Source organism: Globicephala melas, unplaced genomic scaffold (genome assembly GCF_963455315.2).
Source record: "Globicephala melas unplaced genomic scaffold, mGloMel1.2 SCAFFOLD_309, whole genome shotgun sequence".
Lineage (NCBI taxonomy): Eukaryota > Metazoa > Chordata > Mammalia > Artiodactyla > Delphinidae > Globicephala > Globicephala melas.
The window spans coordinates 161,572-187,194 of record NW_027207479.1 but is presented as its reverse complement, the minus strand read 5'-3'; the positions used below and the strand labels follow the sequence as shown (position 1 = coordinate 187,194).

The window sequence follows — 25,623 nt, the reverse complement described above, 5'->3', positions numbered from 1 at the left end:
CGCCAAGCGCCGAAGGGTTTGCTGGGTCACGGCCGCCCTGGGCTGGGAGGTGGTCGCCAAACCCTCCGCCGCCGCCCGATACCCGAGACCTCCGTTGCCCCTGCCTGGGCGGGCGAGGGGGCCCTGCCGGGGCGGGCCGGCCGCCAGGCTGGCGTTAAGGCGCCAGCGCCAGCGAAACTGGGCCTCAAGAGGCCGCCCGCGGCCCCCCGCCCCCGTCTACGGCCATACCACCCTGAACGCGCCCGATCTCGTCTGATCTCGGAAGCTAAGCAGGGTCGGGCCTGGTTAGTACTTGGATGGGAGACCGCCTGGGAATACCGGGTGCTGTAGGCTTTTTGCCTCCCGCTCCGCCCGCCTTCTCCTTTACTCGCCCGCGGCGGGGGCCGCCGGCTCCGCCCCCGCCGGGCCCCGCTGCAGGCCCCACCTCCTCAGGCCCCTCCCACCACGGCGCGCGCCGGCGGGGTCGCTCCCCGCCGGCCCGGCCGGCCAGGCGGCCAGAAGGCGGCCCTGGAAGGCAGGCGCACCCCAGACGCTCCCGGGGTGGCTGGCCCGGACCCAGACTCCGCCGCGGGCCCAGTTGCCGTCCTTTCGGCCCGCGAGCCCCTCGACCTGCACCTGGCCGCCCCCACCGGCGCCCAGCCCCGGCGCCGCCACCTGTGTGCCGGTGTGTCCCTCCACAGCTCCCTCCGACAAAAGCCCCCCCCCACCCCGCCCCTCTGGCGTGTCACCGCGGCCGGGTGCGGGAGCGGGATCGAGGGCAGGGGCCGCTTCCCCGGGCCTGCCGGCCACCAGGGGCGGGGTCCTGAGCTCGGCGGGGGGTGTGGGGGCAAGGGTGGCCTTGCCGGGGCTGAGGGGCCGTGGCGACTCATTGGTGGCTCCCGGTGGCTTCGGGCCAGCTGCTGTCGGGCAGGAGGGCCGGCCCGGGCTGCGGCCGGGCTGCGCCTAGGGCCGCGTGGGCGGGCAGGGCCGATGCCCAAGGGACCGCGGGCCCCGGGCCCTGAAGCCTCCGGGGCCACGTCCCTGTGAGCGACGTGCGGGATCTTGGGCGGGGCGCCAAGCGCCGAAGGGTTTGCTGGGTCACGGCCGCCCTGGGCTGGGAGGTGGTCGCCAAACCCTCCGCCGCCGCCCGATACCCGAGACCTCCGTTGCCCCTGCCTGGGCGGGCGAGGGGGCCCTGCCGGGGCGGGCCGGCCGCCAGGCTGGCGTTAAGGCGCCAGCGCCAGCGAAACTGGGCCTCAAGAGGCCGCCCGCGGCCCCCCGCCCCCGTCTACGGCCATACCACCCTGAACGCGCCCGATCTCGTCTGATCTCGGAAGCTAAGCAGGGTCGGGCCTGGTTAGTACTTGGATGGGAGACCGCCTGGGAATACCGGGTGCTGTAGGCTTTTTGCCTCCCGCTCCGCCCGCCTTCTCCTTTACTCGCCCGCGGCGGGGTCGCCGGCTCCGCCCCCGCCGGGCCCCGCTGCAGGCCCCACCTCCTCAGGCCCCTCCCACCACGGCGCGCGCCGGCGGGGTCGCTCCCCGCCGGCCCGGCCGGCCAGGCGGCCAGAAGGCGGCCCTGGAAGGCAGCCGCACCCCAGACGCTCCCGGGGTGGCTGGCCCGGACCCAGACTCCGCCGCGGGCCCAGTTGCCGTCCTTTCGGCCCGCGAGCCCCTCGACCTGCACCTGGCCGCCCCCACCGGCGCCCAACCCCGGCGCCGCCACCTGTGTGCCGGTGTGTCCCTCCACAGCTCCCTCCGACAAAAGCCCCCCCCCACCCCGCCCCTCTGGCGTGTCACCGCGGCCGGGTGCGGGAGCGGGATCGAGGGCAGGGGCCGCTTCCCCGGGCCTGCCGGCCACCAGGGGCGGGGTCCTGAGCTCGGCGGGGGGTGTGGGGGCAAGGGTGGCCTTGCCGGGGCTGAGGGGCCGTGGCGACTCAATGGTGGCTCCCGGTGGCTTCGGGCCAGCTGCTGTCGGGCAGGAGGGCCGGCCCGGGCTGCGGCCGGGCTGCGCCTAGGGCCGCGTGGGCGGGCAGGGCCGATGCCCAAGGGACCGCGGGCCCCGGGCCCTGAAGCCTCCGGGGCCACGTCCCTGTGAGCGACGTGCGGGATCTTGGGCGGGGCGCCAAGCGCCGAAGGGTTTGCTGGGTCACGGCCGCCCTGGGCTGGGAGGTGGTCGCCAAACCCTCCGCCGCCGCCCGATACCCGAGACCTCCGTTGCCCCTGCCTGGGCGGGCGAGGGGGCCCTGCCGGGGCGGGCCGGCCGCCAGGCTGGCGTTAAGGCGCCAGCGCCAGCGAAACTGGGCCTCAAGAGGCCGCCCGCGGCCCCCCGCCCCCGTCTACGGCCATACCACCCTGAACGCGCCCGATCTCGTCTGATCTCGGAAGCTAAGCAGGGTCGGGCCTGGTTAGTACTTGGATGGGAGACCGCCTGGGAATACCGGGTGCTGTAGGCTTTTTGCCTCCCGCTCCGCCCGCCTTCTCCTTTACTCGCCCGCGGCGGGGGCCGCCGGCTCCGCCCCCGCCGGGCCCCGCTGCAGGCCCCACCTCCTCAGGCCCCTCCCACCACGGCGCGCGCCGGCGGGGTCGCTCCCCGCCGGCCCGGCCGGCCAGGCGGCCAGAAGGCGGCCCTGGAAGGCAGGCGCACCCCAGACGCTCCCGGGGTGGCTGGCCCGGACCCAGACTCCGCCGCGGGCCCAGTTGCCGTCCTTTCGGCCCGCGAGCCCCTCGACCTGCACCTGGCCGCCCCCACCGGCGCCCAGCCCCGGCGCCGCCACCTGTGTGCCGGTGTGTCCCTCCACAGCTCCCTCCGACAAAAGCCCCCCCCCACCCCGCCCCTCTGGCGTGTCACCGCGGCCGGGTGCGGGAGCGGGATCGAGGGCAGGGGCCGCTTCCCCGGGCCTGCCGGCCACCAGGGGCGGGGTCCTGAGCTCGGCGGGGGGTGTGGGGGCAAGGGTGGCCTTGCCGGGGCTGAGGGGCCGTGGCGACTCAATGGTGGCTCCCGGTGGCTTCGGGCCAGCTGCTGTCGGGCAGGAGGGCCGGCCCGGGCTGCGGCCGGGCTGCGCCTAGGGCCGCGTGGGCGGGCAGGGCCGATGCCCAAGGGACCGCGGGCCCCGGGCCCTGAAGCCTCCGGGGCCACGTCCCTGTGAGCGACGTGCGGGATCTTGGGCGGGGCGCCAAGCGCCGAAGGGTTTGCTGGGTCACGGCCGCCCTGGGCTGGGAGGTGGTCGCCAAACCCTCCGCCGCCGCCCGATACCCGAGACCTCCGTTGCCCCTGCCTGGGCGGGCGAGGGGGCCCTGCCGGGGCGGGCCGGCCGCCAGGCTGGCGTTAAGGCGCCAGCGCCAGCGAAACTGGGCCTCAAGAGGCCGCCCGCGGCCCCCCGCCCCCGTCTACGGCCATACCACCCTGAACGCGCCCGATCTCGTCTGATCTCGGAAGCTAAGCAGGGTCGGGCCTGGTTAGTACTTGGATGGGAGACCGCCTGGGAATACCGGGTGCTGTAGGCTTTTTGCCTCCCGCTCCGCCCGCCTTCTCCTTTACTCGCCCGCGGCGGGGGCCGCCGGCTCCGCCCCCGCCGGGCCCCGCTGCAGGCCCCACCTCCTCAGGCCCCTCCCACCACGGCGCGCGCCGGCGGGGTCGCTCCCCGCCGGCCCGGCCGGCCAGGCGGCCAGAAGGCGGCCCTGGAAGGCAGGCGCACCCCAGACGCTCCCGGGGTGGCTGGCCCGGACCCAGACTCCGCCGCGGGCCCAGTTGCCGTCCTTTCGGCCCGCGAGCCCCTCGACCTGCACCTGGCCGCCCCCACCGGCGCCCAGCCCCGGCGCCGCCACCTGTGTGCCGGTGTGTCCCTCCACAGCTCCCTCCGACAAAAGCCCCCCCCCACCCCGCCCCTCTGGCGTGTCACCGCGGCCGGGTGCGGGAGCGGGATCGAGGGCAGGGGCCGCTTCCCCGGGCCTGCCGGCCACCAGGGGCGGGGTCCTGAGCTCGGCGGGGGGTGTGGGGGCAAGGGTGGCCTTGCCGGGGCTGAGGGGCCGTGGCGACTCATTGGTGGCTCCCGGTGGCTTCGGGCCAGCTGCTGTCGGGCAGGAGGGCCGGCCCGGGCTGCGGCCGGGCTGCGCCTAGGGCCGCGTGGGCGGGCAGGGCCGATGCCCAAGGGACCGCGGGCCCCGGGCCCTGAAGCCTCCGGGGCCACGTCCCTGTGAGCGACGTGCGGGATCTTGGGCGGGGCGCCAAGCGCCGAAGGGTTTGCTGGGTCACGGCCGCCCTGGGCTGGGAGGTGGTCGCCAAACCCTCCGCCGCCGCCCGATACCCGAGACCTCCGTTGCCCCTGCCTGGGCGGGCGAGGGGGCCCTGCCGGGGCGGGCCGGCCGCCAGGCTGGCGTTAAGGCGCCAGCGCCAGCGAAACTGGGCCTCAAGAGGCCGCCCGCGGCCCCCCGCCCCCGTCTACGGCCATACCACCCTGAACGCGCCCGATCTCGTCTGATCTCGGAAGCTAAGCAGGGTCGGGCCTGGTTAGTACTTGGATGGGAGACCGCCTGGGAATACCGGGTGCTGTAGGCTTTTTGCCTCCCGCTCCGCCCGCCTTCTCCTTTACTCGCCCGCGGCGGGGGGGCCGCCGGCTCCGCCCCCGCCGAGCCCCGCTGCAGGCAGTAGTCAAGGTGGGTTTACCTGCCCGAGCAGGAAGCTTGGGCGATGGCAGAAGTGGGAAGAAACTCTTGAGCACAGGTTCTTGGGATCCACGGAGCAGCGCATGCACATGCGATGGGTGCCTACACAGCTGGCTTGCTTGTCTGTGGGGAAAGGCGAGATGGGTCAGGGCCTGGGTTCCTGAGGGGCTGAGAATCAAGGCAGGGATAGAAGAAAGGGGACAGGCCCACATCCCCTGAACCCACGCCGGCGCCCACTCACCTTTGTGGAAAATACGATTGAAAAGTGCCCGCAAGAATCTCTTCAGATGCCTCCAGAGTTGAGGCAAGAAGGGGAGGGGGGAGGCCGGGAGCAGGGTGAGCCCTGAAATCCAACCCTTGTCCCGGTCACACCCCAGCAGCCCTCCCACCTCAGCCCCTTCAAGACCCCAGGGCTCCCCCAACCGCGCTGCACAGATCCTGCCCTGACCATAGTCACCATGTTGATCCCCACGTTGAGCAAGATGAAGCTGACCGGGATCAGAAGAATTGAGTATCCTTGCTCCTGGCATTTCCTGGGGATGGGGCCAGTGAACGGCTCGGCTCGGTAGTAGTTTCGCTCACCCATGGCCGTTGGTCCCAGGACTGCCTGGGCCCTCTGCCCTCCAGTTTTAACTGGGAGCCAGACTGGGTCATAATGGGGCAGGTGGTGAGGTCACAGTGAGGGAGGGGGATGAAAAGGAGGGCCCAGAGTGGCATTCCCTGGTAACCAGGGTCAGGTAAGCTGAGCCTGGACAGTCAAACAGGGCCCGGTGGCCGGCATACATCCCCTCGAGCGGTCATTCATTCGCTCACCGCCCGCTGACTCACTTGTTCAAATGACACATTGCGTCTCTTGGCCCCTCTTGAGACTAGGAAGACCTTGGCCTCAGAGGCCTGCTGAAGGCCTGGCTGGAGTCCAGAGCCTCAGCCTTCTTCATGCCCTTCACTGGGCCTGGAGCTGGACCTGCCCAGATGTGGAACCTCCCAGTTTGGAAGCAACTTCTTGTATGAGGCTCTCTGTGGACAGGGACAGCTGAGACACAGAGGAGGTGCCCAGAGACCAGGGGTTTGGAGTCTGCAGCTGCAGATGTACTTAGTGCATGGTATAGGACCAGGAGGGGCCTGCTGGCAGAACTGTGGCCACTAAACCAAAGGGACCCTCAGGCCAAGAAGGGGACACTGGCTTCTTATTGCAGGAAGCCAAGCGCAGGGACCCAGGCTGGCAGAAGGAGTGGCGCTTCCAAGCCACAGACCACCAATGTTTCCTGGACTCTGGCGCTCTTTATTCCTCTCTCCATGCCCTGCCGCCCCCTGCCCCTGCCCCCATTTGCTGCTGGTAAGTTCACTTTCCCAGTCTGGCTCCCGTGCAGAGAGGGCCTGGAGGCCGAGGTGGAAGGTAGCAGCGAGTTGGCCCGCGCTTGGCCCTCCTGCGGTTGCCGCTTCAGCACCAGACTGTCATACACCTGGTAGTTGGCATTGCCTCCCGGGTTCCGGCTGAGTGGCATGAAGGTGGGCGGGGGTGGAGGGTGCTCGGTAGCCTGGACGTCGGGCAGGAGGTGAGAGGGGCGGAGGAGCAGCGCTGAGCTGGGAGCCGGGGCCCGCTGGTCCAAGGCCTCGGCCAGTACCGTGAGGGAGGCGGAGGTGGCCACAGGGCGCCGCAAGGGCAGGATCTCAGCCCATTCGGCCGCCGGGTGCCGCACCTCGTGGGGATCGCGGGAGTAATCCAAGTGTCCCGTGGAGGGATGCAGGCTGCGGTTGGACTCGCTGTGAGCACAGCTGGGGAGGCTACGTCTGTGGGCCGGTGGGGTGTCGCGCTACCAGGCGTCGGGCCGGTAGACCCGAGGCAACAGAGCGGATGGAGGCTCAGAGCCCTCCAGACCCAGACTCCGCCATGGGCCCAGTTGCCGTCCTTTCGGCCCGCGAGCCCCTCGACCTGCACCTGGCCGCCCCCACCGGCGCCCAGCCCCGGCGCCGCCACCTGTGTGCCGGTATGTCCCTCCACAGCTCCCTCCGTCAAAAGCCCCCCCCCACCCCGCCCCTCTGGCGTGTCACCGCGGCCGGGTGCGGGAGCGGGATCGAGGGCAGGGGCCGCTTCCCCGGGCCTGCCGGCCACCAGGGGCGGGGTCCTGAGCTCGGCGGGGGGTGTGGGGGCAAGGGTGGCCTTGCCGGGGCTGAGGGGCCGTGGCGACTCAATGGTGGCTCCCGGTGGCTTCGGGCCAGCTGCTGTCGGGCAGGAGGGCCGGCCCGGGCTGCGGCCGGGCTGCGCCTAGGGCCGCGTGGGCGGGCAGGGCCGATGCCCAAGGGACCGCGGGCCCCGGGCCCTGAAGCCTCCGGGGCCACGTCCCTGTGAGCGACGTGCGGGATCTTGGGCGGGGCGCCAAGCGCCGAAGGGTTTGCTGGGTCACGGCCGCCCTGGGCTGGGAGGTGGTCGCCAAACCCTCCGCCGCCGCCCGATACCCGAGACCTCCGTTGCCCCTGCCTGGGCGGGCGAGGGGGCCCTGCCGGGGCGGGCCGGCCGCCAGGCTGGCGTTAAGGCGCCAGCGCCAGCGAAACTGGGCCTCAAGAGGCCGCCCGCGGCCCCCCGCCCCCGTCTACGGCCATACCACCCTGAACGCGCCCGATCTCGTCTGATCTCGGAAGCTAAGCAGGGTCGGGCCTGGTTAGTACTTGGATGGGAGACCGCCTGGGAATACCGGGTGCTGTAGGCTTTTTGCCTCCCGCTCCGCCCGCCTTCTCCTTTACTCGCCCGCGGCGGGGGGGCCGCCGGCTCCGCCCCCGCCGAGCCCCGCTGCAGGCAGTAGTCAAGGTGGGTTTACCTGCCCGAGCAGGAAGCTTGGGCGATGGCAGAAGTGGGAAGAAACTCTTGAGCACAGGTTCTTGGGATCCACGGAGCAGCGCATGCACATGCGATGGGTGCCTACACAGCTGGCTTGCTTGTCTGTGGGGAAAGGCGAGATGGGTCAGGGCCTGGGTTCCTGAGGGGCTGAGAATCAAGGCAGGGATAGAAGAAAGGGGACAGGCCCACATCCCCTGAACCCACGCCGGCGCCCACTCACCTTTGTGGAAAATACGATTGAAAAGTGCCCGCAAGAATCTCTTCAGATGCCTCCAGAGTTGAGGCAAGAAGGGGAGGGGGGAGGCCGGGAGCAGGGTGAGCCCTGAAATCCAACCCTTGTCCCGGTCACACCCCAGCAGCCCTCCCACCTCAGCCCCTTCAAGACCCCAGGGCTCCCCCAACCGCGCTGCACAGATCCTGCCCTGACCATAGTCACCATGTTGATCCCCACGTTGAGCAAGATGAAGCTGACCGGGATCAGAAGAATTGAGTATCCTTGCTCCTGGCATTTCCTGGGGATGGGGCCAGTGAACGGCTCGGCTCGGTAGTAGTTTCGCTCACCCATGGCCGTTGGTCCCAGGACTGCCTGGGCCCTCTGCCCTCCAGTTTTAACTGGGAGCCAGACTGGGTCATAATGGGGCAGGTGGTGAGGTCACAGTGAGGGAGGGGGATGAAAAGGAGGGCCCAGAGTGGCATTCCCTGGTAACCAAGGTCAGGTAAGCTGAGCCTGGACAGTCAAACAGGGCCCGGTGGCCGGCATACATCCCCTCGAGCGGTCATTCATTCGCTCACCGCCCGCTGACTCACTTGTTCAAATGACACATTGCGTCTCTTGGCCCCTCTTGAGACTAGGAAGACCTTGGCCTCAGAGGCCTGCTGAAGGCCTGGCTGGAGTCCAGAGCCTCAGCCTTCTTCATGCCCTTCACTGGGCCTGGAGCTGGACCTGCCCAGATGTGGAACCTCCCAGTTTGGAAGCAACTTCTTGTATGAGGCTCTCTGTGGACAGGGACAGCTGAGACACAGAGGAGGTGCCCAGAGACCAGGGGTTTGGAGTCTGCAGCTGCAGATGTACTTAGTGCATGGTATAGGACCAGGAGGGGCCTGCTGGCAGAACTGTGGCCACTAAACCAAAGGGACCCTCAGGCCAAGAAGGGGACACTGGCTTCTTATTGCAGGAAGCCAAGCGCAGGGACCCAGGCTGGCAGAAGGAGTGGCGCTTCCAAGCCACAGACCACCAATGTTTCCTGGACTCTGGCGCTCTTTATTCCTCTCTCCATGCCCTGCCGCCCCCTGCCCCTGCCCCCACTTGCTGCTGGTAAGTTCATTTTCCCAGTCTGGCTCCCGTGCAGAGAGGGCCTGGAGGCCGAGGTGGAAGGTAGCAGCGAGTTGGCCCGCGCTTGGCCCTCCTGCGGTTGCCGCTTCAGCACCAGACTGTCATACACCTGGTAGTTGGCATTGCCTCCCGGGTTCCGGCTGAGTGGCATGAAGGTGGGCGGGGGTGGAGGGTGCTCGGTAGCCTGGACGTCGGGCAGGAGGTGAGAGGGGCGGAGGAGCAGCGCTGAGCTGGGAGCCGGGGCCCGCTGGTCCGAGGCCTCGGCCAGTACCGTGAGGGAGGCGGAGGTGGCCACAGGGCGCCGCAAGGGCAGGATCTCAGCCCATTCGGCCGCCGGGTGCCGCACCTCGTGGGGATCGCGGGAGTAATCCAAGTGTCCCGTGGAGGGATGCAGGCTGCGGTTGGACTCGCTGTGAGCACAGATGGGGAGGCTACGTCTGTGGGCCGGTGGGGTGTCGCGCTACCAGGCGTCGGGCCGGTAGACCCGAGGCACCAGAGCGGATGGAGGCTCAGAGCCCTCCAGACCCAGACTCCGCCATGGGCCCAGTTGCCGTCCTTTCGGCCCGCGAGCCCCTCGACCTGCACCTGGCCGCCCCCACCGGCGCCCAGCCCCGGCGCCGCCACCTGTGTGCCGGTGTGTCCCTCCACAGCTCCCTCCGACAAAAGCCCCACCCCCACCCCGCCCCTCTGGCGTGTCACCGCGGCCGGGTGCGGGAGCGGGATCGAGGGCAGGGGCCGCTTCCCCGGGCCTGCCAGCCACCAGGGGCGGGGTCCTGAGCTCGGCGGGGGGTGTGGGGGCAAGGGTGGCCTTGCCGGGGCTGAGGGGCCGTGGCGACTCAATGGTGGCTCCCGGTGGCTTCGGGCCAGCTGCTGTCGGGCAGGAGGGCCGGCCCGGGCTGCGGCCGGGCTGCGCCTAGGGCCGCGTGGGCGGGCAGGGCCGATGCCCAAGGGACCGCGGGCCCCGGGCCCTGAAGCCTCCGGGGCCACGTCCCTGTGAGCGACGTGCGGGATCTTGGGCGGGGCGCCAAGCGCCGAAGGGTTTGCTGGGTCACGGCCGCCCTGGGCTGGGAGGTGGTCGCCAAACCCTCCGCCGCCGCCCGATACCCGAGACCTCCGTTGCCCCTGCCTGGGCGGGCGAGGGGGCCCTGCCGGGGCGGGCCGGCCGCCAGGCTGGCGTTAAGGCGCCAGCGCCAGCGAAACTGGGCCTCAAGAGGCCGCCCGCGGCCCCCCGCCCCCGTCTACGGCCATACCACCCTGAACGCGCCCGATCTCGTCTGATCTCGGAAGCTAAGCAGGGTCGGGCCTGGTTAGTACTTGGATGGGAGACCGCCTGGGAATACCGGGTGCTGTAGGCTTTTTGCCTCCCGCTCCGCCCGCCTTCTCCTTTACTCGCCCGCGGCGGGGGCCGCCGGCTCCGCCCCCGCCGGGCCCCGCTGCAGGCCCCACCTCCTCAGGCCCCTCCCACCACGGCGCGCGCCGGCGGGGTCGCTCCCCGCCGGCCCGGCCGGCCAGGCGGCCAGAAGGCGGCCCTGGAAGGCAGGCGCACCCCAGACGCTCCCGGGGTGGCTGGCCCGGACCCAGACTCCGCCGCGGGCCCAGTTGCCGTCCTTTCGGCCCGCGAGCCCCTCGACCTGCACCTGGCCGCCCCCACCGGCGCCCAGCCCCGGCGCCGCCACCTGTGTGCCGGTGTGTCCCTCCACAGCTCCCTCCGACAAAAGCCCCCCCCCACCCCGCCCCTCTGGCGTGTCACCGCGGCCGGGTGCGGGAGCGGGATCGAGGGCAGGGGCCGCTTCCCCGGGCCTGCCGGCCACCAGGGGCGGGGTCCTGAGCTCGGCGGGGGGTGTGGGGGCAAGGGTGGCCTTGCCGGGGCTGAGGGGCCGTGGCGACTCATTGGTGGCTCCCGGTGGCTTCGGGCCAGCTGCTGTCGGGCAGGAGGGCCGGCCCGGGCTGCGGCCGGGCTGCGCCTAGGGCCGCGTGGGCGGGCAGGGCCGATGCCCAAGGGACCGCGGGCCCCGGGCCCTGAAGCCTCCGGGGCCACGTCCCTGTGAGCGACGTGCGGGATCTTGGGCGGGGCGCCAAGCGCCGAAGGGTTTGCTGGGTCACGGCCGCCCTGGGCTGGGAGGTGGTCGCCAAACCCTCCGCCGCCGCCCGATACCCGAGACCTCCGTTGCCCCTGCCTGGGCGGGCGAGGGGGCCCTGCCGGGGCGGGCCGGCCGCCAGGCTGGCGTTAAGGCGCCAGCGCCAGCGAAACTGGGCCTCAAGAGGCCGCCCGCGGCCCCCCGCCCCCGTCTACGGCCATACCACCCTGAACGCGCCCGATCTCGTCTGATCTCGGAAGCTAAGCAGGGTCGGGCCTGGTTAGTACTTGGATGGGAGACCGCCTGGGAATACCGGGTGCTGTAGGCTTTTTGCCTCCCGCTCCGCCCGCCTTCTCCTTTACTCGCCCGCGGCGGGGGGGCCGCCGGCTCCGCCCCCGCCGAGCCCCGCTGCAGGCAGTAGTCAAGGTGGGTTTACCTGCCCGAGCAGGAAGCTTGGGCGATGGCAGAAGTGGGAAGAAACTCTTGAGCACAGGTTCTTGGGATCCACGGAGCAGCGCATGCACATGCGATGGGTGCCTACACAGCTGGCTTGCTTGTCTGTGGGGAAAGGCGAGATGGGTCAGGGCCTGGGTTCCTGAGGGGCTGAGAATCAAGGCAGGGATAGAAGAAAGGGGACAGGCCCACATCCCCTGAACCCACGCCGGCGCCCACTCACCTTTGTGGAAAATACGATTGAAAAGTGCCCGCAAGAATCTCTTCAGATGCCTCCAGAGTTGAGGGAAGAAGGGGAGGGGGGAGGCCGGGAGCAGGGTGAGCCCTGAAATCCAACCCTTGTCCCGGTCACACCCCAGCAGCCCTCCCACCTCAGCCCCTTCAAGACCCCAGGGCTCCCCCAACCGCGCTGCACAGATCCTGCCCTGACCATAGTCACCATGTTGATCCCCACGTTGAGCAAGATGAAGCTGACCGGGATCAGAAGAATTGAGTATCCTTGCTCCTGGCATTTCCTGGGGATGGGGCCAGTGAACGGCTCGGCTCGGTAGTAGTTTCGCTCACCCATGGCCGTTGGTCCCAGGACTGCCTGGGCCCTCTGCCCTCCAGTTTTAACTGGGAGCCAGACTGGGTCATAATGGGGCAGGTGGTGAGGTCACAGTGAGGGAGGGGGATGAAAAGGAGGGCCCAGAGTGGCATTCCCTGGTAACCAGGGTCAGGTAAGCTGAGCCTGGACAGTCAAACAGGGCCCGGTGGCCGGCATACATCCCCTCGAGCGGTCATTCATTCGCTCACCGCCCGCTGACTCACTTGTTCAAATGACACATTGCGTCTCTTGGCCCCTCTTGAGACTAGGAAGACCTTGGCCTCAGAGGCCTGCTGAAGGCCTGGCTGGAGTCCAGAGCCTCAGCCTTCTTCATGCCCTTCACTGGGCCTGGAGCTGGACCTGCCCAGATGTGGAACCTCCCAGTTTGGAAGCAACTTCTTGTATGAGGCTCTCTGTGGACAGGGACAGCTGAGACACAGAGGAGGTGCCCAGAGACCAGGGGTTTGGAGTCTGCAGCTGCAGATGTACTTAGTGCATGGTATAGGACCAGGAGGGGCCTGCTGGCAGAACTGTGGCCACTAAACCAAAGGGACCCTCAGGCCAAGAAGGGGACACTGGCTTCTTATTGCAGGAAGCCAAGCGCAGGGACCCAGGCTGGCAGAAGGAGTGGCGCTTCCAAGCCACAGACCACCAATGTTTCCTGGACTCTGGCGCTCTTTATTCCTCTCTCCATGCCCTGCCGCCCCCTGCCCCTGCCCCCATTTGCTGCTGGTAAGTTCACTTTCCCAGTCTGGCTCCCGTGCAGAGAGGGCCTGGAGGCCGAGGTGGAAGGTAGCAGCGAGTTGGCCCGCGCTTGGCCCTCCTGCGGTTGCCGCTTCAGCACCAGACTGTCATACACCTGGTAGTTGGCATTGCCTCCCGGGTTCCGGCTGAGTGGCATGAAGGTGGGCGGGGGTGGAGGGTGCTCGGTAGCCTGGACGTCGGGCAGGAGGTGAGAGGGGCGGAGGAGCAGCGCTGAGCTGGGAGCCGGGGCCCGCTGGTCCGAGGCCTCGGCCAGTACCGTGAGGGAGGCGGAGGTGGCCACAGGGCGCCGCAAGGGCAGGATCTCAGCCCATTCGGCCGCCGGGTGCCGCACCTCGTGGGGATCGCGGGAGTAATCCAAGTGTCCCGTGGAGGGATGCAGGCTGCGGTTGGACTCGCTGTGAGCACAGCTGGGGAGGCTACGTCTGTGGGCCGGTGGGGTGTCGCGCTACCAGGCGTCGGGCCGGTAGACCCGAGGCAACAGAGCGGATGGAGGCTCAGAGCCCTCCAGACCCAGACTCCGCCATGGGCCCAGTTGCCGTCCTTTCGGCCCGCGAGCCCCTCGACCTGCACCTGGCCGCCCCCACCGGCGCCCAGCCCCGGCGCCGCCACCTGTGTGCCGGTATGTCCCTCCACAGCTCCCTCCGTCAAAAGCCCCCCCCCACCCCGCCCCTCTGGCGTGTCACCGCGGCCGGGTGCGGGAGCGGGATCGAGGGCAGGGGCCGCTTCCCCGGGCCTGCCGGCCACCAGGGGCGGGGTCCTGAGCTCGGCGGGGGGTGTGGGGGCAAGGGTGGCCTTGCCGGGGCTGAGGGGCCGTGGCGACTCAATGGTGGCTCCCGGTGGCTTCGGGCCAGCTGCTGTCGGGCAGGAGGGCCGGCCCGGGCTGCGGCCGGGCTGCGCCTAGGGCCGCGTGGGCGGGCAGGGCCGATGCCCAAGGGACCGCGGGCCCCGGGCCCTGAAGCCTCCGGGGCCACGTCCCTGTGAGCGACGTGCGGGATCTTGGGCGGGGCGCCAAGCGCCGAAGGGTTTGCTGGGTCACGGCCGCCCTGGGCTGGGAGGTGGTCGCCAAACCCTCCGCCGCCGCCCGATACCCGAGACCTCCGTTGCCCCTGCCTGGGCGGGCGAGGGGGCCCTGCCGGGGCGGGCCGGCCGCCAGGCTGGCGTTAAGGCGCCAGCGCCAGCGAAACTGGGCCTCAAGAGGCCGCCCGCGGCCCCCCGCCCCCGTCTACGGCCATACCACCCTGAACGCGCCCGATCTCGTCTGATCTCGGAAGCTAAGCAGGGTCGGGCCTGGTTAGTACTTGGATGGGAGACCGCCTGGGAATACCGGGTGCTGTAGGCTTTTTGCCTCCCGCTCCGCCCGCCTTCTCCTTTACTCGCCCGCGGCGGGGGGGCCGCCGGCTCCGCCCCCGCCGAGCCCCGCTGCAGGCAGTAGTCAAGGTGGGTTTACCTGCCCGAGCAGGAAGCTTGGGCGATGGCAGAAGTGGGAAGAAACTCTTGAGCACAGGTTCTTGGGATCCACGGAGCAGCGCATGCACATGCGATGGGTGCCTACACAGCTGGCTTGCTTGTCTGTGGGGAAAGGCGAGATGGGTCAGGGCCTGGGTTCCTGAGGGGCTGAGAATCAAAGCAGGGATAGAAGAAAGGGGACAGGCCCACATCCCCTGAACCCACGCCGGCGCCCACTCACCTTTGTGGAAAATACGATTGAAAAGTGCCCGCAAGAATCTCTTCAGATGCCTCCAGAGTTGAGGCAAGAAGGGGAGGGGGGAGGCCGGGAGCAGGGTGAGCCCTGAAATCCAACCCTTGTCCCGGTCACACCCCAGCAGCCCTCCCACCTCAGCCCCTTCAAGACCCCAGGGCTCCCCCAACCGCGCTGCACAGATCCTGCCCTGACCATAGTCACCATGTTGATCCCCACGTTGAGCAAGATGAAGCTGACCGGGATCAGAAGAATTGAGTATCCTTGCTCCTGGCATTTCCTGGGGATGGGGCCAGTGAACGGCTCGGCTCGGTAGTAGTTTCGCTCACCCATGGCCGTTGGTCCCAGGACTGCCTGGGCCCTCTGCCCTCCAGTTTTAACTGGGAGCCAGACTGGGTCATAATGGGGCAGGTGGTGAGGTCACAGTGAGGGAGGGGGATGAAAAGGAGGGCCCAGAGTGGCATTCCCTGGTAACCAGGGTCAGGTAAGCTGAGCCTGGACAGTCAAACAGGGCCCGGTGGCCGGCATACATCCCCTCGAGCGGTCATTCATTCGCTCACCGCCCGCTGACTCACTTGTTCAAATGACACATTGCGTCTCTTGGCCCCTCTTGAGACTAGGAAGACCTTGGCCTCAGAGGCCTGCTGAAGGCCTGGCTGGAGTCCAGAGCCTCAGCCTTCTTCATGCCCTTCACTGGGCCTGGAGCTGGACCTGCCCAGATGTGGAACCTCCCAGTTTGGAAGCAACTTCTTGTATGAGGCTCTCTGTGGACAGGGACAGCTGAGACACAGAGGAGGTGCCCAGAGACCAGGGGTTTGGAGTCTGCAGCTGCAGATGTACTTAGTGCATGGTATAGGACCAGGAGGGGCCTGCTGGCAGAACTGTGGCCACTAAACCAAAGGGACCCTCAGGCCAAGAAGGGGACACTGGCTTCTTATTGCAGGAAGCCAAGCGCAGGGACCCAGGCTGGCAGAAGGAGTGGCGCTTCCAAGCCACAGACCACCAATGTTTCCTGGACTCTGGCGCTCTTTATTCCTCTCTCCATGCCCTGCCGCCCCCTGCCCCTGCCCCCATTTGCTGCTGGTAAGTTCACTTTCCCAGTCTGGCTCCCGTGCAGAGAGGGCCTGGAGGCCGAGGTGGAAGGTAGCAGCGAGTTGGCCCGCGCTTGGCCCTCCTGCGGTTGCCGCTTCAGCACCAGACTGTCATACACCTGGTAGTTGGCATTGCCTCCCGGGTTCCGGCTGAGTGGCATGAAGGTGGGCGGGGGTGGAGGGTGCTCGGTAGCCTGGACGTCGGGCAGGAGGTGAGAGGGGCGGAGGAGCAGCGCTGAGCTGGGAGCCGGGGCCCGCTGGTCCAAGGCCTCGGCCAGTACCGTGAGGGAGGCGGAGGTGGCCACAGGGCGCCGCAAGGGCAGGATCTCAGCCCATTCGGCCGCCGGGTGCCGCACCTCGTGGGGATCGCGGGAGTAATCCAAGTGTCCCGTGGAGGGATGCAGGCTGCGGTTGGACTCGCTGTGAGCACAGCTGGGGAGGCTACGTCTGTGGGCCGGTGGGGTGTCGCGCTACCAGGCGTCGGGCCGGTAGACCCGAGGCAACAGAGCGGATGGAGGCTCAGAGCCCTCCAGACCCAGACTCCGCCATGGGCCCAGTTGCCGTCCTTTCGGCCCGCGAGCCCCTCGACCTGCACCTGGCCGCCCCCACCGGCGCCCAGCCCCGGCGCCGCCACCTGTGTGCCGGTATGTCCCTCCACAGCTCCCTCCGTCAAAAGCCACCCCCCACCCCGCCCCTCTGGCGTGTCACCGCGGCCGGGTGCGGGAGCGGGATCGAGGGCAGGGGCCGCTTCCCCGGGCCTGCCGGCCACCAGGGGCGGGGTCCTGAGCTCGGCGGGGGGTGTGGGGGCAAGGGTGGCCTTGCCGGGGCTGAGGGGCCGTGGCGACTCAATGGTGGCTCCCGGTGGCTTCGGGCCAGCTGCTGTCGGGCAGGAGGGCCGGCCCGGGCTGCGGCCGGGCTGCGCCTAGGGCCGCGTGGGCGGGCAGGGCCGATGCCCAAGGGACCGCGGGCCCCGGGCCCTGAAGCCTCCGGGGCCACGTCCCTGTGAGCGACGTGCGGGATCTTGGGCGGGGCGCCAAGCGCCGAAGGGTTTGCTGGGTCACGGCCGCCCTGGGCTGGGAGGTGGTCGCCAAACCCTCCGCCGCCGCCCGATACCCGAGACCTCCGTTGCCCCTGCCTGGGCGGGCGAGGGGGCCCTGCCGGGGCGGGCCGGCCGCCAGGCTGGCGTTAAGGCGCCAGCGCCAGCGAAACTGGGCCTCAAGAGGCCGCCCGCGGCCCCCCGCCCCCGTCTACGGCCATACCACCCTGAACGCGCCCGATCTCGTCTGATCTCGGAAGCTAAGCAGGGTCGGGCCTGGTTAGTACTTGGATGGGAGACCGCCTGGGAATACCGGGTGCTGTAGGCTTTTTGCCTCCCGCTCCGCCCGCCTTCTCCTTTACTCGCCCGCGGCGGGGGGGCCGCCGGCTCCGCCCCCGCCGAGCCCCGCTGCAGGCAGTAGTCAAGGTGGGTTTACCTGCCCGAGCAGGAAGCTTGGGCGATGGCAGAAGTGGGAAGAAACTCTTGAGCACAGGTTCTTGGGATCCACGGAGCAGCGCATGCACATGCGATGGGTGCCTACACAGCTGGCTTGCTTGTCTGTGGGGAAAGGCGAGATGGGTCAGGGCCTGGGTTCCTGAGGGGCTGAGAATCAAAGCAGGGATAGAAGAAAGGGGACAGGCCCACATCCCCTGAACCCACGCCGGCGCCCACTCACCTTTGTGGAAAATACGATTGAAAAGTGCCCGCAAGAATCTCTTCAGATGCCTCCAGAGTTGAGGCAAGAAGGGGAGGGGGGAGGCCGGGAGCAGGGTGAGCCCTGAAATCCAACCCTTGTCCCGGTCACACCCCAGCAGCCCTCCCACCTCAGCCCCTTCAAGACCCCAGGGCTCCCCCAACCGCGCTGCACAGATCCTGCCCTGACCATAGTCACCATGTTGATCCCCACGTTGAGCAAGATGAAGCTGACCGGGATCAGAAGAATTGAGTATCCTTGCTCCTGGCATTTCCTGGGGATGGGGCCAGTGAACGGCTCGGCTCGGTAGTAGTTTCGCTCACCCATGGCCGTTGGTCCCAGGACTGCCTGGGCCCTCTGCCCTCCAGTTTTAACTGGGAGCCAGACTGGGTCATAATGGGGCAGGTGGTGAGGTCACAGTGAGGGAGGGGGATGAAAAGGAGGGCCCAGAGTGGCATTCCCTGGTAACCAGGGTCAGGTAAGCTGAGCCTGGACAGTCAAACAGGGCCCGGTGGCCGGCATACATCCCCTCGAGCGGTCATTCATTCGCTCACCGCCCGCTGACTCACTTGTTCAAATGACACATTGCGTCTCTTGGCCCCTCTTGAGACTAGGAAGACCTTGGCCTCAGAGGCCTGCTGAAGGCCTGGCTGGAGTCCAGAGCCTCAGCCTTCTTCATGCCCTTCACTGGGCCTGGAGCTGGACCTGCCCAGATGTGGAACCTCCCAGTTTGGAAGCAACTTCTTGTATGAGGCTCTCTGTGGACAGGGACAGCTGAGACACAGAGGAGGTGCCCAGAGACCAGGGGTTTGGAGTCTGCAGCTGCAGATGTACTTAGTGCATGGTATAGGACCAGGAGGGGCCTGCTGGCAGAACTGTGGCCACTAAACCAAAGGGACCCTCAGGCCAAGAAGGGGACACTGGCTTCTTATTGCAGGAAGCCAAGCGCAGGGACCCAGGCTGGCAGAAGGAGTGGTGCTTCCAAGCCACAGACCACCAATGTTTCCTGGACTCTGGCGCTCTTTATTCCTCTCTCCATGCCCTGCCGCCCCCTGCCCCTGCCCCACTTGCTGCTGGTAAGTTCATTTTCCCAGTCTGGCTCCCGTGCAGAGAGGGCCTGGAGGCCGAGGTGGAAGGTAGCAGCGAGTTGGCCCGCGCTTGGCCCTCCTGCGGTTGCCGCTTCAGCACCAGACTGTCATACACCTGGTAGTTGGCATTGCCTCCCGGGTTCCGGCTGAGTGGCATGAAGGTGGGCGGGGGTGGAGGGTGCTCGGTAGCCTGGACGTCGGGCAGGAGGTGAGAGGGGCGGAGGAGCAGCGCTGAGCTGGGAGCCGGGGCCCGCTGGTCCAAGGCCTCGGCCAGTACCGTGAGGGAGGCGGAGGTGGCCACAGGGCGCCGCAAGGGCAGGATCTCAGCCCATTCGGCCGCCGGGTGCCGCACCTCGTGGGGATCGCGGGAGTAATCCAAGTGTCCCGTGGAGGGATGCAGGCTGCGGTTGGACTCGCTGTGAGCACAGCTGGGGAGGCTACGTCTGTGGGCCGGTGGGGTGTCGCGCTACCAGGCGTCGGGCCGGTAGACCCGAGGCAACAGAGCGGATGGAGGCTCAGAGCCCTCCAGACCCAGACTCCGCCATGGGCCCAGTTGCCGTCCTTTCGGCCCGCGAGCCCCTCGACCTGCACCTGGCCGCCCCCACCGGCGCCCAGCCCCGGCGCCGCCACCTGTGTGCCGGTATGTCCCTCCACAGCTCCCTCCGTCAAAAGCCACCCCCCACCCCGCCCCTCTGGCGTGTCACCGCGGCCGGGTGCGGGAGCGGGATCGAGGGCAGGGGCCGCTTCCCCGGGCCTGCCGGCCACCAGGGGCGGGGTCCTGAGCTCGGCGGGGGGTGTGGGGGCAAGGGTGGCCTTGCCGGGGCTGAGGGGCCGTGGCGACTCAATGGTGGCTCCCGGTGGCTTCGGGCCAGCTGCTGTCGGGCAGGAGGGCCGGCCCGGGCTGCGGCCGGGCTGCGCCTAGGGCCGCGTGGGCGGGCAGGGCCGATGCCCAAGGGACCGCGGGCCCCGGGCCCTGAAGCCTCCGGGGCCACGTCCCTGTGAGCGACGTGCGGGATCTTGGGCGGGGCGCCAAGCGCCGAAGGGTTTGCTGGGTCACGGCCGCCCTGGGCTGGGAGGTGGTCGCCAAACCCTCCGCCGCCGCCCGATACCCGAGACCTCCGTTGCCCCTGCCTGGGCGGGCGAGGGGGCCCTGCCGGGGCGGGCCGGCCGCCAGGCTGGCGTTAAGGCGCCAGCGCCAGCGAAACTGGGCCTCAAGAGGCCGCCCGCGGCCCCCCGCCCCCGTCTACGGCCATACCACCCTGAACGCGCCCGATCTCGTCTGATCTCGGAAGCTAAGCAGGGTCGGGCCTGGTTAGTACTTGGATGGGAGACCGCCTGGGAATACCGGGTGCTGTAGGCTTTTTGCCTCCCGCTCCGCCCGCCTTCTCCTTTACTCGCCCGCGGCGGGGGGGCCGCCGGCTCCGCCCCCGCCGAGCCCCGCTGCAGGCAGTAGTCAAGGTGGGTTTACCTGCCCGAGCAGGAAGCTTGGGCGATGGCAGAAGTGGGAAGAAACTCTTGAGCACAGGTTCTTGGGATCCACGGAGCAGCGCATGCACATGCGATGGGTGCCTACACAGCTGGCTTGCTTGTCTGTGGGGAAAGGCGAGATGGGTCAGGGCCTGGGTTCCTGAGGGGCTGAGAATCAAAGCAGGGATAGAAGAAAGGGGACAGGCCCACATCCCCTGAACCCACGCCGGCGCCCACTCACCTTTGTGGAAAATACGATTGAAAAGTGCCCGCAAGAATCTCTTCAGATGCCTCCAGAGTTGAGGCAAGAAGGGGAGGGGGGAGGCCGGGAGCAGGGTGAGCCCTGAAATCCAACCCTTGTCCCGGTCACACCCCAGCAGCCCTCCCACCTCAGCCCCTTCAAGACCCCAGGGCTCCCCCAACCGCGCTGCACAGATCCTGCCCTGACCATAGTCACCATGTTGATCCCCACGTTGAGCAAGATGAAGCTGACCGGGATCAGAAGAATTGAGTATCCTTGCTCCTGGCATTTCCTGGGGATGGGGCCAGTGAACGGCTCGGCTCGGTAGTAGTTTCGCTCACCCATGGCCGTTGGTCCCAGGACTGCCTGGGCCCTCTGCCCTCCAGTTTTAACTGGGAGCCAGACTGGGTCATAATGGGGCAGGTGGTGAGGTCACAGTGAGGGAGGGGGATGAAAAGGAGGGCCCAGAGTGGCATTCCCTGGTAACCAGGGTCAGGTAAGCTGAGCCTGGACAGTCAAACAGGGCCCGGTGGCCGGCATACATCCCCTCGAGCGGTCATTCATTCGCTCACCGCCCGCTGACTCACTTGTTCAAATGACACATTGCGTCTCTTGGCCCCTCTTGAGACTAGGAAGACCTTGGCCTCAGAGGCCTGCTGAAGGCCTGGCTGGAGTCCAGAGCCTCAGCCTTCTTCATGCCCTTCACTGGGCCTGGAGCTGGACCTGCCCAGATGTGGAACCTCCCAGTTTGGAAGCAACTTCTTGTATGAGGCTCTCTGTGGACAGGGACAGCTGAGACACAGAGGAGGTGCCCAGAGACCAGGGGTTTGGAGTCTGCAGCTGCAGATGTACTTAGTGCATGGTATAGGACCAGGAGGGGCCTGCTGGCAGAACTGTGGCCACTAAACCAAAGGGACCCTCAGGCCAAGAAGGGGACACTGGCTTCTTATTGCAGGAAGCCAAGCGCAGGGACCCAGGCTGGCAGAAGGAGTGGTGCTTCCAAGCCACAGACCACCAATGTTTCCTGGACTCTGGCGCTCTTTATTCCTCTCTCCATGCCCTGCCGCCCCCTGCCCCTGCCCCCATTTGCTGCTGGTAAGTTCACTTTCCCAGTCTGGCTCCCGTGCAGAGAGGGCCTGGAGGCCGAGGTGGAAGGTAGCAGCGAGTTGGCCCGCGCTTGGCCCTCCTGCGGTTGCCGCTTCAGCACCAGACTGTCATACACCTGGTAGTTGGCATTGCCTCCCGGGTTCCGGCTGAGTGGCATGAAGGTGGGCGGGGGTGGAGGGTGCTCGGTAGCCTGGACGTCGGGCAGGAGGTGAGAGGGGCGGAGGAGCAGCGCTGAGCTGGGAGCCGGGGCCCGCTGGTCCAAGGCCTCGGCCAGTACCGTGAGGGAGGCGGAGGTGGCCACAGGGCGCCGCAAGGGCAGGATCTCAGCCCATTCGGCCGCCGGGTGCCGCACCTCGTGGGGATCGCGGGAGTAATCCAAGTGTCCCGTGGAGGGATGCAGGCTGCGGTTGGACTCGCTGTGAGCACAGCTGGGGAGGCTACGTCTGTGGGCCGGTGGGGTGTCGCGCTACCAGGCGTCGGGCCGGTAGACCCGAGGCAACAGAGCGGATGGAGGCTCAGAGCCCTCCAGACCCAGACTCCGCCATGGGCCCAGTTGCCGTCCTTTCGGCCCGCGAGCCCCTCGACCTGCACCTGGCCGCCCCCACCGGCGCCCAGCCCCGGCGCCGCCACCTGTGTGCCGGTATGTCCCTCCACAGCTCCCTCCGTCAAAAGCCACCCCCCACCCCGCCCCTCTGGCGTGTCACCGCGGCCGGGTGCGGGAGCGGGATCGAGGGCAGGGGCCGCTTCCCCGGGCCTGCCGGCCACCAGGGGCGGGGTCCTGAGCTCGGCGGGGGGTGTGGGGGCAAGGGTGGCCTTGCCGGGGCTGAGGGGCCGTGGCGACTCAATGGTGGCTCCCGGTGGCTTCGGGCCAGCTGCTGTCGGGCAGGAGGGCCGGCCCGGGCTGCGGCCGGGCTGCGCCTAGGGCCGCGTGGGCGGGCAGGGCCGATGCCCAAGGGACCGCGGGCCCCGGGCCCTGAAGCCTCCGGGGCCACGTCCCTGTGAGCGACGTGCGGGATCTTGGGCGGGGCGCCAAGCGCCGAAGGGTTTGCTGGGTCACGGCCGCCCTGGGCTGGGAGGTGGTCGCCAAACCCTCCGCCGCCGCCCGATACCCGAGACCTCCGTTGCCCCTGCCTGGGCGGGCGAGGGGGCCCTGCCGGGGCGGGCCGGCCGCCAGGCTGGCGTTAAGGCGCCAGCGCCAGCGAAACTGGGCCTCAAGAGGCCGCCCGCGGCCCCCCGCCCCCGTCTACGGCCATACCACCCTGAACGCGCCCGATCTCGTCTGATCTCGGAAGCTAAGCAGGGTCGGGCCTGGTTAGTACTTGGATGGGAGACCGCCTGGGAATACCGGGTGCTGTAGGCTTTTTGCCTCCCGCTCCGCCCGCCTTCTCCTTTACTCGCCCGCGGCGGGGGGGCCGCCGGCTCCGCCCCCGCCGAGCCCCGCTGCAGGCAGTAGTCAAGGTGGGTTTACCTGCCCGAGCAGGAAGCTTGGGCGATGGCAGAAGTGGGAAGAAACTCTTGAGCACAGGTTCTTGGGATCCACGGAGCAGCGCATGCACATGCGATGGGTGCCTACACAGCTGGCTTGCTTGTCTGTGGGGAAAGGCGAGATGGGTCAGGGCCTGGGTTCCTGAGGGGCTGAGAATCAAAGCAGGGATAGAAGAAAGGGGACAGGCCCACATCCCCTGAACCCACGCCGGCGCCCACTCACCTTTGTGGAAAATACGATTGAAAAGTGCCCGCAAGAATCTCTTCAGATGCCTCCAGAGTTGAGGCAAGAAGGGGAGGGGGGAGGCCGGGAGCAGGGTGAGCCCTGAAATCCAACCCTTGTCCCGGTCACACCCCAGCAGCCCTCCCACCTCAGCCCCTTCAAGACCCCAGGGCTCCCCCAACCGCGCTGCACAGATCCTGCCCTGACCATAGTCACCATGTTGATCCCCACGTTGAGCAAGATGAAGCTGACCGGGATCAGAAGAATTGAGTATCCTTGCTCCTGGCATTTCCTGGGGATGGGGCCAGTGAACGGCTCGGCTCGGTAGTAGTTTCGCTCACCCATGGCCGTTGGTCCCAGGACTGCCTGGGCCCTCTGCCCTCCAGTTTTAACTGGGAGCCAGACTGGGTCATAATGGGGCAGGTGGTGAGGTCACAGTGAGGGAGGGGGATGAAAAGGAGGGCCCAGAGTGGCATTCCCTGGTAACCAGGGTCAGGTAAGCTGAGCCTGGACAGTCAAACAGGGCCCGGTGGCCGGCATACATCCCCTCGAGCGGTCATTCATTCGCTCACCGCCCGCTGACTCACTTGTTCAAATGACACATTGCGTCTCTTGGCCCCTCTTGAGACTAGGAAGACCTTGGCCTCAGAGGCCTGCTGAAGGCCTGGCTGGAGTCCAGAGCCTCAGCCTTCTTCATGCCCTTCACTGGGCCTGGAGCTGGACCTGCCCAGATGTGGAACCTCCCAGTTTGGAAGCAACTTCTTGTATGAGGCTCTCTGTGGACAGGGACAGCTGAGACACAGAGGAGGTGCCCAGAGACCAGGGGTTTGGAGTCTGCAGCTGCAGATGTACTTAGTGCATGGTATAGGACCAGGAGGGGCCTGCTGGCAGAACTGTGGCCACTAAACCAAAGGGACCCTCAGGCCAAGAAGGGGACACTGGCTTCTTATTGCAGGAAGCCAAGCGCAGGGACCCAGGCTGGCAGAAGGAGTGGTGCTTCCAAGCCACAGACCACCAATGTTTCCTGGACTCTGGCGCTCTTTATTCCTCTCTCCATGCCCTGCCGCCCCCTGCCCCTGCCCCCATTTGCTGCTGGTAAGTTCACTTTCCCAGTCTGGCTCCCGTGCAGAGAGGGCCTGGAGGCCGAGGTGGAAGGTAGCAGCGAGTTGGCCCGCGCTTGGCCCTCCTGCGGTTGCCGCTTCAGCACCAGACTGTCATACACCTGGTAGTTGGCATTGCCTCCCGGGTTCCGGCTGAGTGGCATGAAGGTGGGCGGGGGTGGAGGGTGCTCGGTAGCCTGGACGTCGGGCAGGAGGTGAGAGGGGCGGAGGAGCAGCGCTGAGCTGGGAGCCGGGGCCCGCTGGTCCGAGGCCTCGGCCAGTACCGTGAGGGAGGCGGAGGTGGCCACAGGGTGCCGCAAGGGCAGGATCTCAGCCCATTCGGCCGCCGGGTGCCGCACCTCGTGGGGATCGCGGGAGTAATCCAAGTGTCCCGTGGAGGGATGCAGGCTGCGGTTGGACTCGCTGTGAGCACAGCTGGGGAGGCTACGTCTGTGGGCCGGTGGGGTGTCGCGCTACCAGGCGTCGGGCCGGTAGACCCGAGGCACCAGAGCGGATGGAGGCTCAGAGCCCTCCAGAACCAGACTCCGCCATGGGCCCAGTTGCCGTCCTTTCGGCCCGCGAGCCCCTCGACCTGCACCTGGCCGCCCCCACCGGCGCCCAGCCCCGGCGCCGCCACCTGTGTGCCGGTGTGTCCCTCCACAGCTCCCTCCGACAAAAGCCCCACCCCCACCCCGCCCCTCTGGCGTGTCACCGCGGCCGGGTGCGGGAGCGGGATCGAGGGCAGGGGCCGCTTCCCCGGGCCTGCCGGCCACCAGGGGCGGGGTCCTGAGCTCGGCGGGGGGTGTGGGGGCAAGGGTGGCCTTGCCGGGGCTGAGGGGCCGTGGCGACTCAATGGTGGCTCCCGGTGGCTTCGGGCCAGCTGCTGTCGGGCAGGAGGGCCGGCCCGGGCTGCGGCCGGGCTGCGCCTAGGGCCGCGTGGGCGGGCAGGGCCGATGCCCAAGGGACCGCGGGCCCCGGGCCCTGAAGCCTCCGGGGCCACGTCCCTGTGAGCGACGTGCGGGATCTTGGGCGGGGCGCCAAGCGCCGAAGGGTTTGCTGGGTCACGGCCGCCCTGGGCTGGGAGGTGGTCGCCAAACCCTCCGCCGCCGCCCGATACCCGAGACCTCCGTTGCCCCTGCCTGGGCGGGCGAGGGGGCCCTGCCGGGGCGGGCCGGCCGCCAGGCTGGCGTTAAGGCGCCAGCGCCAGCGAAACTGGGCCTCAAGAGGCCGCCCGCGGCCCCCCGCCCCCGTCTACGGCCATACCACCCTGAACGCGCCCGATCTCGTCTGATCTCGGAAGCTAAGCAGGGTCGGGCCTGGTTAGTACTTGGATGGGAGACCGCCTGGGAATACCGGGTGCTGTAGGCTTTTTGCCTCCCGCTCCGCCCGCCTTCTCCTTTACTCGCCCGCGGCGGGGGCCGCCGGCTCCGCCCCCGCCGGGCCCCGCTGCAGGCCCCACCTCCTCAGGCCCCTCCCACCACGGCGCGCGCCGGCGGGGTCGCTCCCCGCCGGCCCGGCCGGCCAGGCGGCCAGAAGGCGGCCCTGGAAGGCAGGCGCACCCCAGACGCTCCCGGGGTGGCTGGCCCGGACCCAGACTCCGCCGCGGGCCCAGTTGCCGTCCTTTCGGCCCGCGAGCCCCTCGACCTGCACCTGGCCGCCCCCACCGGCGCCCAGCCCCGGCGCCGCCACCTGTGTGCC

The 25,623-nt window shown here is 68.6% G+C and overlaps 13 non-coding genes across 13 annotated transcripts; all 13 read left to right on the top strand.

Annotated features, from left to right (window-relative positions):
- The first annotated feature begins 214 nt into the window (after positions 1 to 214).
- Positions 215 to 333, top strand: LOC132594746 (5S ribosomal RNA). The gene has a single exon (XR_009560915.1). It is a non-coding gene; the product is annotated as a 5S ribosomal RNA (ribosomal RNA).
- A 932-nt stretch (positions 334 to 1,265) lies between these two features.
- On the top strand, positions 1,266 to 1,384 carry LOC132594745 (5S ribosomal RNA). The gene has a single exon (XR_009560914.1). It is a non-coding gene; the product is annotated as a 5S ribosomal RNA (ribosomal RNA).
- Positions 1,385 to 2,315: 931 nt separating this feature from the next.
- LOC132594744 (5S ribosomal RNA) lies at positions 2,316 to 2,434 on the top strand. The gene has a single exon (XR_009560913.1). It is a non-coding gene; the product is annotated as a 5S ribosomal RNA (ribosomal RNA).
- Positions 2,435 to 3,366: 932 nt separating this feature from the next.
- LOC132594743 (5S ribosomal RNA) lies at positions 3,367 to 3,485 on the top strand. The gene has a single exon (XR_009560912.1). It is a non-coding gene; the product is annotated as a 5S ribosomal RNA (ribosomal RNA).
- A 932-nt stretch (positions 3,486 to 4,417) lies between these two features.
- On the top strand, positions 4,418 to 4,536 carry LOC132594742 (5S ribosomal RNA). The gene has a single exon (XR_009560911.1). It is a non-coding gene; the product is annotated as a 5S ribosomal RNA (ribosomal RNA).
- A 2,696-nt stretch (positions 4,537 to 7,232) lies between these two features.
- Positions 7,233 to 7,351, top strand: LOC132594741 (5S ribosomal RNA). The gene has a single exon (XR_009560910.1). It is a non-coding gene; the product is annotated as a 5S ribosomal RNA (ribosomal RNA).
- Positions 7,352 to 10,048: 2,697 nt separating this feature from the next.
- LOC132594740 (5S ribosomal RNA) lies at positions 10,049 to 10,167 on the top strand. Its single transcript, XR_009560909.1, has one exon. It is a non-coding gene; the product is annotated as a 5S ribosomal RNA (ribosomal RNA).
- Positions 10,168 to 11,099: 932 nt separating this feature from the next.
- LOC132594739 (5S ribosomal RNA) lies at positions 11,100 to 11,218 on the top strand. Its single transcript, XR_009560908.1, has one exon. It is a non-coding gene; the product is annotated as a 5S ribosomal RNA (ribosomal RNA).
- Positions 11,219 to 13,914: 2,696 nt separating this feature from the next.
- Positions 13,915 to 14,033, top strand: LOC132594738 (5S ribosomal RNA). Its single transcript, XR_009560907.1, has one exon. It is a non-coding gene; the product is annotated as a 5S ribosomal RNA (ribosomal RNA).
- Positions 14,034 to 16,729: 2,696 nt separating this feature from the next.
- On the top strand, positions 16,730 to 16,848 carry LOC132594736 (5S ribosomal RNA). Its single transcript, XR_009560905.1, has one exon. It is a non-coding gene; the product is annotated as a 5S ribosomal RNA (ribosomal RNA).
- A 2,695-nt stretch (positions 16,849 to 19,543) lies between these two features.
- On the top strand, positions 19,544 to 19,662 carry LOC132594735 (5S ribosomal RNA). Its single transcript, XR_009560904.1, has one exon. It is a non-coding gene; the product is annotated as a 5S ribosomal RNA (ribosomal RNA).
- A 2,696-nt stretch (positions 19,663 to 22,358) lies between these two features.
- Positions 22,359 to 22,477, top strand: LOC132594734 (5S ribosomal RNA). The gene has a single exon (XR_009560903.1). It is a non-coding gene; the product is annotated as a 5S ribosomal RNA (ribosomal RNA).
- A 2,697-nt stretch (positions 22,478 to 25,174) lies between these two features.
- Positions 25,175 to 25,293, top strand: LOC132594733 (5S ribosomal RNA). Its single transcript, XR_009560902.1, has one exon. It is a non-coding gene; the product is annotated as a 5S ribosomal RNA (ribosomal RNA).
- The last annotated feature ends 330 nt before the right edge of the window (positions 25,294 to 25,623 follow it).